A 12,059-nucleotide genomic window follows, 5' to 3' on the forward strand; every position below is an offset into this window, starting at 1 on the left:
GAGACGATTGAAGACTCAATTGTTCAGAGAACACCTAGGCACTTAATCCGACTCCACCTTAGGGGTAGAATAAGTCAGGTGGTCCAAAACTCAGCACTTTTTTTTAACGCTGACAAAGTTGAAAAAAAAAAAAGAGGGGTGGGGGATGGTTGGCAATTCTTCTGCAACTTGATGGCAACACCTTTGACCAGTCGCGCTTGAAGCACTTTTGCACTTACTACAGGTTTTTCCTTATGTCTGAATTCTTGCTTGTGTTGTACGTCGCTTTGGACAAAAGCGTCTGCTAAATGAAATTGTAGAATTGTGGAAGGTACAGTACATTTAGGACAAATGAACAAGAAAATGTTGCAATGAGTCATTTAAAACTTTTAATTCTGGGATATTTTGCTTCAATAGCATGATTTCTCCCAGACTAATAAAAAAAGTCCTCCAAAATGGACATTCAGGTGTTTATTGGGCCACATTTTGTCTATTTGCGTTGGTAGATTTCAATAATAATACACATATGTAAATCCTGTTCTCTCAAAATGTTTTTTTTTTTTTACTCAGAACCAGAAATTTACACACCAAACTTTTCATTTTTAGTCAATGCTGGATTTATCTAACAGTTTATTCACAATTAAATTTCAATTTTGTTGGTGGTTGATAGTATTTTCTTAATGATTAAGGGATTTATTTTTTTTTAAACTAAGAATAAAGAATCAGCTGGTATTATACAATGTAGGAATGAATGCAAATTAGTGCATTTTTTGATAATAATACCATATTTGCATATATAAACGTGCATATTTTTATTTATTTTTTGTCAGACAAAAAACCTTATTTTAAGTTGTTAAATCAGTGATGTCTTGTTTCTCCTCCTAAAGTGCAGCTTACTTTTTTGTCCAGTAGGTGGCAACAAAGCCTTTCATTCTGATCAGCCTCTTTATGACATAAAGTCTAAGAAAATAGTTATTCACCGCAATCTTATTTTAATTCTAGCAACTTTTTCTTTATTTCTCATTAACCTAGAGCAGGGATTAGAGACATTTAAAAGGGAGAAAATGTTTATTCTATGTGGAAACACATGGTGACAGATTCAGCGGATTGTGAAATGAGGATTAAAGCATTTTGAAAAAGACTGTAATTCTAAGTCAGAAAATGGATGAGCGGCAGATTGACAGGTCCGTAATGCCATGTGTCCATATGGATGACAATAATCTCCTAATCTGGAACAACATTCCCCCTTTTGTCTGGAGGCAGCGGCTTTAGGTGAGCATCGTTGAATTGAATTGAAAATTGAATTGAATCAGCAGGAATTGATGCTTTAGTTTACTACTGCTTTACATATTTTACCTTCCTCATGTCTTTATAGAATTGTTGCTTAATAAAATAAATATTTTGCCACAAATATAAGTAATTTTCGAACCATTATTAGAGATTACTGTTGTCGAAATGATATTTATAACCATAATTAGACATTTGTTCTTATGATTGTTATTCTTTCTATTGCTGTTGCTGTTGTTGTTGTTGTTATTATTATTATTATTATTATTATTACTGTTAGTATTGTTGTTGTTAAGCATCTCTGAGTACATCAAATTTTGTAATTATTATTTTTATTATTTGCATTTAATTGTAATTTTATGTTTGCTACTTAATACATTTTATATTTTACCTAAATGTATATGTTTAATGACCATTATCAGGTATTTGTTCACATTATTGTTCTCTTCTTCTTATTTATATTATTATTATTACGATTATTATTACTATTATCATTATTAGTAGTATTGTTGTTGTCGTTAAGCATCTCTGAGTACATTAAATTTTAAAATTTTTACTTATATTATTGCGTTTAATTGTAATTTGGTATTTTTCACTTAATAATTAGATTTAAAAAATATTAAATTTATTAAATATTTGTTCTAATTGTTGTTTTCTTCTTATTGCTATTGATATTGTTTTTCCTATTTATGTTATTATTTTTACTATATGAGTACACTGAAAAACATTACATAAAACTATTTTAACATCATTTTTGTTGTTATTTTTGTTGTTATTGATGTAACTGTCGGGAATAACTGTTGGATGCTGATGCTGCCTTCAGTGTTTCCACAAGACTCCGACTTCACAATCTTGATCCTGAAACAACAGCACTTCCACCTGTTCTATTTCTTTATCTACTTTACACTGGTGAAATGAGCACACAATCTGAATTGGTCAAACCGGGGTGAGCTCCTGTTCCTCAACAGTGACCTGCCTCTCCTCGCTTAATTGCGCTGTGAGCGGATATTTCCGACGGACCATGAAGGCAGCGCTGGATCCTGGGCTGGACAGGAAACGACGGAGCCGCGCAGCGTGTCTCCTCAGCAGCGAAGGGAAGAATGGGAACAGGGCTGTGGACCGAACATGCAGAAGAGGCTGGCTGTGAAAACATGAGGACAACGGGACGATTTTAGCCGACATCCCACTCAAGAAAACAAATAATTCCACCTTTAAATATCGGGAGTTTTTCCTTCTGTTTCCCCCCTCTGAGGATATCTGCTCCCACTGGAGACCACCTTAGAAGAGAGGACCCTCTTTGTGAATTCACTGTAAGTGGAATTTTCTGTACCATTTTTTGGTGTATTTTAACCCTCTATTGCTTTTGTTTGTCTTAATTCAGAATAAAATACTCATTAAGGGTGATAATGTCAACCATAAACAGGCTGAATGCCAGTTTATTTTCCAACAGCCCATCCTACACAGTATCCTTTGGAAGGGACGAAGGAGTAAATTACTTAATAAAAACTGACAAAAGCACTTGGTATTTTTTAAAAGCAGCCCTTCATTTTCCTGTGGGATAAGGTTTGCTTTGAATGGGGGGTCCGTGTGGCCCCTCTGCGGCCATTGAACAGCTCTTTTTCGGAGGGGGGGTGCAGCGTTTGGGCCGACTGGGAAAAGGGCCGCAGCTTTTCACGGGAGTGACAATTAAACACGAGCCTATTGTCGTTATTATTGTTGTTATCATTACCGGGGAATACTTGTCAGTTTGCCTGCTCCCAAATAAAACCACGGGAGTCTTGTATGGGGGTGTTTAAACGTTAATTATTCTCCCCTGCATCCAGCTAAACAGAAAGATGTGTGAGCTCGTCTCCACCCTGTTTAGCGGGAGGAGGCTATCAGGCTCCGGGTAATGGCCGTTGGTTATTGTCGCGCTGTTTATATCTCGCCGGTGCGTTTGTGAAAAAGCGTTTTTTTCTTACCGTTAACAACCTGTAAGATGTGTGTAAACGCGTTAAAGTGTGTGTGAAGTGAGCTGATTGGGGGCTGGCTCTTGAATACATCTCATGGTGACCGTTTTAATTCCCTTTGTTGCCGCCGACAATGGTTTGTTTGACCAGTGGCTATCTTCAATTTTATGCTAGCATCCACCTTAGCAACCACCTTAGCTTTCACCTTAGCAACCACCTTAGATAGCCGTTTTAACACCGGTGTTTTAGCCGTCTCACTGAATCGTAATGGAAAAGTTAAATCCCCAAACCGTGCAGTGTTTACACTCCAAAACAAACGCTTTAACACCACCATCTCCACTCAGATCTTTAAATTTACTTCTTGTCAGACATTAGCATTGACCCTCCACCGGGTTCAAAGGTCATCTGCAGAGGAGTTGCTAGCCATGCTACTGTCTGGCCAGCTGCCACATGGCCACATGCACCCAGGTTTCCTCCAGAATAAACATTCACTGTGTTGTTTGCACTAGCGAGGCAAGGTGAGGGCACATTTTAACTGGCTTTAATTTATTTTGCAGGGCGGCCACAACAAAACAAAACAGCATTTTCTTCCTCCAAAGGAAGCCACTAAGCAGCCACTTGGCCCAGCCTTTATTCCCCACAGTGGCTTTTATAATAGACCGTCTGTGTCCTTAAGGCACGCTTGATTTGCATCCACAGACGAGAAGCACATTATTCCAGACATGGAGACAGTGCAGCGACAACGCGACCGATGGGTTGAACAACAACCAGTGGCCTTCTGGTTCTTCACCCCTCGGGCAGATGCCTTTAGGCTTGTTAGGTTTTTTATGAAATGGGGTAATAGCAGCAGTTTGGAGTCACATTTCACTGGCTGTCTTTGTCAGAAGAAGCCAGAAATGAGTGATGCACAGAACACATCTGGAAAAGCCAGTGAAATATTCCTTTGGGCATTGTTAAGTGTGGCTCTGTTTCCTGTGCTGCGTCCTATTATGCGTGCGTTATTTAGGAACTTCATTATGAGCTGGTTATGCAAAATGGAAGGTCTGACAAATATTTGCTCTCTCTTTGATGTTTGGCGCAGCTTGTTTGGCTCATTTACGAGATTTGTAGTTGTAGCTTCTTTACACAGTTCTTTTGACAGGCGCTTGTTTATTCATTATTCACATCAAATTTAAATCAAACAAACAAACAAAATCACGTTTTTGAAGGCATTTATGCAAACACAAAGCTCAAATGCATCAGCACTTTATGTTGTATCATACAAGACATTTGCTGAGTAGACTTAAAGCTGGAGTAGGAAGAAATCTGGAAAAGGCTAGAATTTTAAAATATGCAGCCCCCTGCCAGCAGCTCTAACCTCTCAATAAAAGCATTGACTGCATATACAATTTGAAAATATGTACTTTGCACTGCTTTATCTTCTATTTTCCACTCACCAGGACCACAATTTACAAAACTAGCACTATGCTGTATTTAAAACATATTGAAACTGGTCAGTAAGACCATGAACCCATCAGGAAAATGTTTGCAGATGGGACAAATCAAGTGAGATGTGGGGTCATTTTGGTTTTAAATCCTTCTTACCAGCTGATCAAAAACTGCAGATAATCAAGCTAAAAGTCAGCATTAATTTGTGGCTTTACATGTGAGTCAAACTCTACCTTCTGAGGAAAGTGTTTGTGTTGTTAGATTAGATTTTCAGCATGTTTCTGATAATTTCCGTTGTTATTTTTTTGAACCAACTCCTGATAGCATGAATTGTTTTTTTTTTTAGAAATGTGCCACCTGAGTAATGTCTGATTGGTTGCATGTAATGAGTAGCCAGTCATCGTGGCTAAATGTTGAAAAGTTTACCTTTAATAAAACAAATGTAAAGCGTAATTTTGAAAGAAAAGAAATTTTACCAAAGTTTTCCGTTGGAGTTTGCTGCTCTAAATTTTGAGTATATATTGGTTTCAAATATCAGCTATCAATCTACTTGATTACTAATAATAAGTACTGGTATTTGCCCTGAAAGAAGCTGACCAAATTACAGTATGCTGGATGTTTAGGGTAGAATTTTTACCCCAAAAAATCTGCCTAACCCAGCTTTAATGGCCCAAAAGACACAGCATGTAGCTCAGTCATAAAAAGCCCAGTCATGGATTAAATTTCCGTCCACGGAGATAAAACATATGTTCCCGTGTCATTTCACTGCCCCTGTTTAAAAGCATATGTGAGGGATTTTTCACTGTCAGCTTTCTTTCTCTAGGCTGTATCCCCAGGGAGACGATGGGTTGCACGTTTCACAACAGAAGTACAGAACCAAAGACGTGGCTTTCTCATTCCTCCTGTGCCGTCCCGTTTTACCAAAAGAGGAGGGGGAAGAAATAAAACATCTTCTGTTCTCCTCACTACATCCCTCTGCTGCTTTTCATCCATGCATGATTTCCTTGGGATGTAGTTGATTAGATGAGAAAAACAGTTGTCAAAGAAATTTTAGGCTCGACGAATGATCCGTGGAGGCTGTTTGTGTGTTGGGGGGAGATAGATTTGAATGCTATTCTTGGTTTTCTGTGTGTGTGTGTTAGCATCTCCTGGTCTGTCCGTCTGTCAGCGCTTTGCCGGCTCTGTCGTGCGAGTTGCAATGGCCCTGTCTGTCTCCCAAACATCCATCCACCCACCCATGTCCCTGGGCATTCCCTGCACAAAAGCTCCAGAGACGAGGCTGGAGGAGGGGTGGCGATGGTGGTTGGTGTAGGTTTACCCAGGTTGGGTTACAGCCAGGGGGTGTAGGTGGGTAAAGGAGGGCAGGGGGGAGGATGGCACTTCAAACGCAGCACCGGAGGGGTAGAGGGGTAACCTGATATTTCCACACTGATAGAAGGCTTGGGTCGGAGAGCCGAGGATAAACTGGACAAGGCCACCAGCTGCATCGGGGGCCGCCGCCGAGATGCGTCATTGTGGGTGTATTTTGTGCGAGTGAGGAAAGTGTTTCATTCCTCATGGGTGTGTCCCCCCTCCTCCGTTGTCGCAGGCACTTGCTCCCGGCCTCTATAGGGCCTTGTTCTGGGAACATTTTGCTGACCTTTGGTGACAGCTGCCCCTGCCATTTGCAAACAAAGGCAAATGGCCGACCATGCTGCTCAAACCTCCGCTATTCCATCGCTGCTCTTCCTGTTGGCCTTTTCATATATATATTTGGAGACTTATGTCAGAGCCCTTTACAGCTGGAAATTACCTTTTTCTGATCTGGCCTTCGCATTTGTCATCGTCGAATTCTATGGTCTGGCAAAGAAATTAGTAGAGACCTGTACTCTCACTAGAACTCCAACTATTTTGCTAATTGATTAATGGATTTGAGTAATTTCTTTTTCCAATTCTCTAGGAGAAGTTAGATTTTTACAACATCTGAAAAACTGGACAGATGTACACAAACGATTTACATCCAGAGAGTAGATGTTAAAAGCAACAGCAACATTTGCAGCTGCTCATTTCAAATTTCAGAATTTCAAAGTAAAGAATCAACAAATAAATCGATAAATAAAACACAGAAACATTTCCTTCAATTTAAAGATTCTGAGTTCGTATTCATGCCATCATCCCTTCAAAATTGGGTCTAGAATGCCTCACATATCTCACCCATCCTCGCAGTGTTGCACAAACTAATCCATCTTCAGGTTTACAGTAAAGGTTATTCTTTCCATCCTATAAATTACCTTGGTTATGTCTATCCAGTTACTTGTTGTCTCTTCTTCTTGTGTCAACCATCGTTTTGTTTTTGCTTTTCCCCCCTTTAGCTAGTAATATACTGACTATCTGTTTATGTTTTTGACCTCTGGAGGAATAGACGGTTTTTAAATCAAATGGTAGATAAGTATTAAAAGTTGTTTCTATAGCTTTGTGTATTTCTTTCCAATAACGGTTAACTTTTGGGCATTCACACAATATGTGGAAATGATGATTCACAGCTTTCCAGCAGGATTTGAGTAATTTTTGAAGGAGAAAACGCTCAGTATTCTCTCCAACTTCTTGTTTTTTTTACTCATCCATGACAGTAATCGGTACATCTTTGGATTGTGGGCAAAACAAGACATTTGACGACATTGTGTTGGATTTTCTGCCTAGCAACTAGTCCATTAATTGAGATATTACCTTATGTCACTGAAGCTTAACTTCAACTATCTTACAGCTCTGTATTCAGTCCTCACCAACGCCAGGAAATGTGAAGGTGTGCTGAATTTCCCAACCGTACCAAAGCAGTGTATGCATAAACAATACAGCTTGTTCCCTGTAAGCTTTACGACTGATTGGAGCAGGCAGAAGGAGGACATCTCCTCCTCCTCCTCCTCTTCTTCTCAGGCAGTACATGATCTTGGACCTTGTTCAGCAGGTGCACTCACTCACCCAAGGCAAATGTAAAGACAGCTAAAGATACAAACAGCGAGGATTGACCTACAATCGGCTCTCTGCACCGTGTTGCTTCGTATATCTGTGCCAGTGGGTGAAGGCGGTATCATGAGTGTATACGTTTTTAGCACAGGTCAGCCCTGCTGGGATTCACGGCCTTAAAGGAAAAGCCCACTTTCAGATACTTTTAAATGGCTGGATATTATTGATTCATGTTTTTTTTACTAAGTTTAAGAAGTGTTGTAGTATTACCTCAGCCTTATCTACCGTCCTGCGTTTTCTAGATTACGCTTCCACATCTGTGAAGTGGAGAGAGCATGTTTCACAATACAAAACATGTTCTGTTACGATGGATTTCTGTGGCTAACACCAAAACTGAACATTATTCGTTGCGAAAATGTCATTATTGGGGCCTAAGCCACCTTAGTCTGCCAGTCTTTATCTCCACACGGCTTCTTCCATGACCCATTTTCCTTCATTCTATCTGATCTGCTATGATACATGTTTAGTCTGTCGTATTGTTCATTCATTAATTGTCCCTTTTGTTGCTACCTCTTTCGCTGTACAATTTTGTTTAAGCAGCTTAGGCAGCTATTAATCACTGTGACTTTGGCGATGGCAGGTGGCCGATTCTCAGCGCTGGAGAGGACGGGCCCCCCTTCTCTTCTACTGTACTACAGATGGCCTGTTTCATTCACTGTTGCAGAAGGTCGGTCTTTGTTAGGTAAATAGTGCATGTGCTAGCAAATAGGGGGCCCTTTTGTGGAGCGTGCTGACCGATGATTGTTGCTCTTCATCACACACGTAAGTCAGTGTTGTGTTTTATCGAGTACACGAAGGCCCACATTATGTAAATGTCATCGTCTGCCTAAGTCTGCAAGAGTCCCTTTGGATGTCTGTTTGCAGCCTGAAATTTGTGTCCACACAGACCGCTATGCTGCAGGGGTAGTAGTGTGCAGAACGGACCTTCAACAGGACTAGAAAGTGGTATAATAACAGGAACAACTGTTGTGTCTGCAGCTGTGAATGTGCACCTCAGCAAGGGAGTATAATCAGTCTTAGTCATGCAGGCAACATGATGAACACCTCAGGGGTCCGGCATGGTACTGGGTTGATGTTGGCTCTGCAGACACGTCAACTCCTGTGGATGTTTTCTGTCACTCTTGTTGCTGTTGGTGCTGTTCATGGTCCTTTTTGCTTCTGACAAAAGTCATCGTGGAGTCACAGCTTAAACATTACATTGTTCATCATACTGAAAGGAACCTTCACACTTTCAACCAATCAGGGTCTGATCTATGCTTTCCAGGCCTCAGCAATAAATCAAATTGACATAGCAAAGTCCGCAGTTTATGGTGCGCAGCATGTAGGACACGGGATTTAAACTGTTTTGTCAATGGTTTTACAACTTCACACTGTTTTCTTTGTGTGGGTGTCACACTTTGGATGATCCATCACGAGTTTTGAATCGATCTTGGGCAGGTTTTAAGGAAATATGTCACAAATCAAATCGTAATATTTGGCGGAAAATCACAATTCCCCTTCCAATCATTCAGCCTTACTGTGTCATCACAGAGGGTTGATGTACTGTTGGCTTGGTGGACTGCAAACATGCACCTCCCCATTGGCTCAACATTGGTTCAAGCCCCATAATCGTTGGCGCTTTTCCATTAACATCTAATCGGCTCGACTCGGCTTGACTGTACTGTTTGTGAGATTTTCCATCAGGACATAGGACCGGATACTATTTTAGTACCTACTCGGCTGGGGTTCCAAGCTAGCAGAGTCGAGCCGATAATGTGACGTCTACAGAATGCAGGCCACTGATTGGACAGGGGGTGACGACACCATCCAGCGTACATATTTTAACATGTCATGGCGATAAATTGCAGCCATTACAGGGTTGCGCATGGGACTGATATCTGATAACTGTAGCGGACTAGTATTAGCTTACCCTCATACGTCGTCTAGTTGGTATCTTCTTGTCTTAGCCTTGACACTGCTGTATCGCCTCCCAAACTCTCCTGTTCTCTTGAGTGTTTTGACTCACCGCCTTCGGCTTTCTCTGACTCTTTTCTTTTGCTTTGAATCTGACAAAAAGACGTAGACCCAGCAGCAGGTATAACATCACCTCGATGTCCTACATTGTTGCGTTGCATTTGTGTCAGAAATGACGTTAAGGGACTTACAGGTGACGACTCCACTGATGATGAGGTGCAATTGGAAAGAAAAACAACCTAAACCGAGTCGAGTCGAGCTGAGTATGTGCTAGTGGGAAAGCGCCTTCTGTGTCTGCACAAAGGAATGCAAACAGACACCAACGTGGAACCATAAATCCACCTTGAGACTGTCAAAGTTTTGAGGCCCCGTGCTGTTTTTGTGCATCTACCTATAAGTTAAGTTTCACACAGTTCACAGGGTAATCACCCTGAACCTGATCTCCAACATCCAAAGTTGAAAAAGGGAACCTCATCGCAGTGGGAATTCCCGGCAGGAATTCCAGCATCAGGTATCAGTGAGAGGCACATGAAGGGGTGGAGCAGGGGACGTGATTTAAGGTGTCTTGTTTCTTTTTCTTCACCACCAGCCTGTGTAATCCACAGGTAAAGCTGCACCACAACAGTCATGGGGTGGGCTGATGGATGGGATGGCTTGTCTGAGTGGGCGTACAGTCTTTTAGATCTGGGCTGTGGATATGGATGGCTCTTTGACATGGAGACAGCATAAAACCTCTAAGGCAGGCTTCAGAGGGAGTGGTATTAAGAGTAAGTGCTAACTCAGAGAAAATGTACATGTGCTGTGAAAAAATATATATTATTGACCTACTGGTGATGTATGATCTGTCTGGTCTAAGAACTACATGTGGAAGTAGAAAGCGGATTTATTTCCTGCTCCGTATTGCGTTCGCATGCACTATTTTACATCCTGAGTTAAATTAAATTAAATGGCCCGTCCTTTGCAGCAGATCGTGGCCATGATTTCTTCACAGCATCAACCAGTCCAGTCCTCTCTGCTCCGATCAGAGTTCACTCCGTTCTCATGAAACCAGAACAGCGGCTTGCATGTCCGTGTGTGCGTGCAGGCTTGATGTGTTTGTTTGCCTTTTGGCTGATATACATTACAGTCCGGCACAGATAGGGGGGTTTGGGAGAGGACCGCCGCACGCAAATGCAAACAAAGCAAACTGCACTGTTTCCCCTCACCCGGCTGTGAAATGCCTGCCTCTTGGCCTGAAATGTTTGGATGACCTCTGTTTAGAGCAGTTTCTGCTTGTACAGTTGCTTTGTAACCGTTAACCTCCGGGTTGCATTCCAGTGAAATCCACCGAGGATTCAGTTGTATTTGTCACTTGGAAAACACCAACAATAGCAGCGTTATACGACTATCTGAGAAAGTCAAAGATGTAGTTAGAGCAAATGGTCTGCTTTCATGGCGTCTCTCTTGGGAGGTGGAGGTTAGCATCATATTGTGTTGGTTACAATGGCAGAGGAGTACGTCTGAATCTGTGGAATCCCAAATCCAACCATACACCAGATTTAAATAGCAACTTGCAGGTCGGGAACTCCAGTGAATTAAATGTATTATAAAATACATTTTTTGAACATTTAGGGTGGTTTTTGTAGAGGAGTTTTATCCCAAAAAACACTAAAGCAGGGGTGTCAAACTTCTTAGTTCAGGGGCCACATTCAGCCCAATTTAATCTCAAGTAACCAGTAAAATCACAGCAAAATAACCTTTAAATAACCATCACTCCAAAATTTTCCTTTGTTTTAGTGCAAAAATTTCACATTATGCCTCAGTTTTTCATTTACACATTTCAACTTACAGATCACAGTGTTTCTACAAAGGCACAAAACATTTAGTCTCAGGAATCTGGAACTGAACGAGATCGCGTTTTACTTCATGATCAAAACCAAGTCAGATAAAAACATGACAAAATATTACAAAAACGAGACACAAAATGGCAATGGTGAGAAACAAAGCGACAAGAAATGAGTCAAACTACGCGAAACAAAGCAAAAAAGACAAAAAACTAGACAAAAGTTAGAAAGCGACAAAAAAATGGACAAATGGCACAGATGAGTCACAAAACGACAGAAAAACAGAAAGAAGCTACATGAAACAAAGAATAACGTGAAAACAAAGTGACAAAAAGAAAAAAACATAAGCGAGACAAAAAGGAAACACAAAATGACAAAAATATGAGACAGACAGCAGAAGTCTGACAACAAAAAGACAAAAAACAACAAAACCAAGACAAAATATTACAAAAATGAGAAAAGACCAATGAGCAATTGAGTATTTTACTTTATGATCAGAACAACTTTTCAGAAAAGTATTTCAAATTTAGAGTTTTGCGAATGTACAAATTCCAGTTAATGTCTTCTCTGTCATTTTTACACTTTGAGGGCCGGATTGGACCCTCTGGAGGGCCGCTTTTGGGCCGTGAGCCGTGTA

At 40.8% G+C, this 12,059-nt stretch overlaps 1 protein-coding gene across 2 annotated transcripts in view; it reads left to right on the forward strand.

Annotated features, from left to right (window-relative positions):
* Positions 1-2,301: 2,301 nt before the first annotated feature.
* The window catches only part of raph1b (Ras association (RalGDS/AF-6) and pleckstrin homology domains 1b), a 60,072-nt gene continuing 50,314 nt past the window's right edge, over positions 2,302-12,059 (forward strand). Inside the window, exon 1 of one of the 2 annotated variants that reach the window (XM_051943064.1) lies at positions 2,302-2,576. The gene's annotated coding sequence lies outside the window, so the exon portion shown is untranslated. The remainder of the gene's footprint in view (positions 2,577-12,059) is intronic. The other variant, XM_051943066.1, reaches the window with a different exon arrangement.

Source organism: Acanthochromis polyacanthus, chromosome 22, assembly GCF_021347895.1.
Source record: "Acanthochromis polyacanthus isolate Apoly-LR-REF ecotype Palm Island chromosome 22, KAUST_Apoly_ChrSc, whole genome shotgun sequence".
Classification (NCBI taxonomy): Eukaryota; Metazoa; Chordata; class Actinopteri; family Pomacentridae; genus Acanthochromis; species Acanthochromis polyacanthus.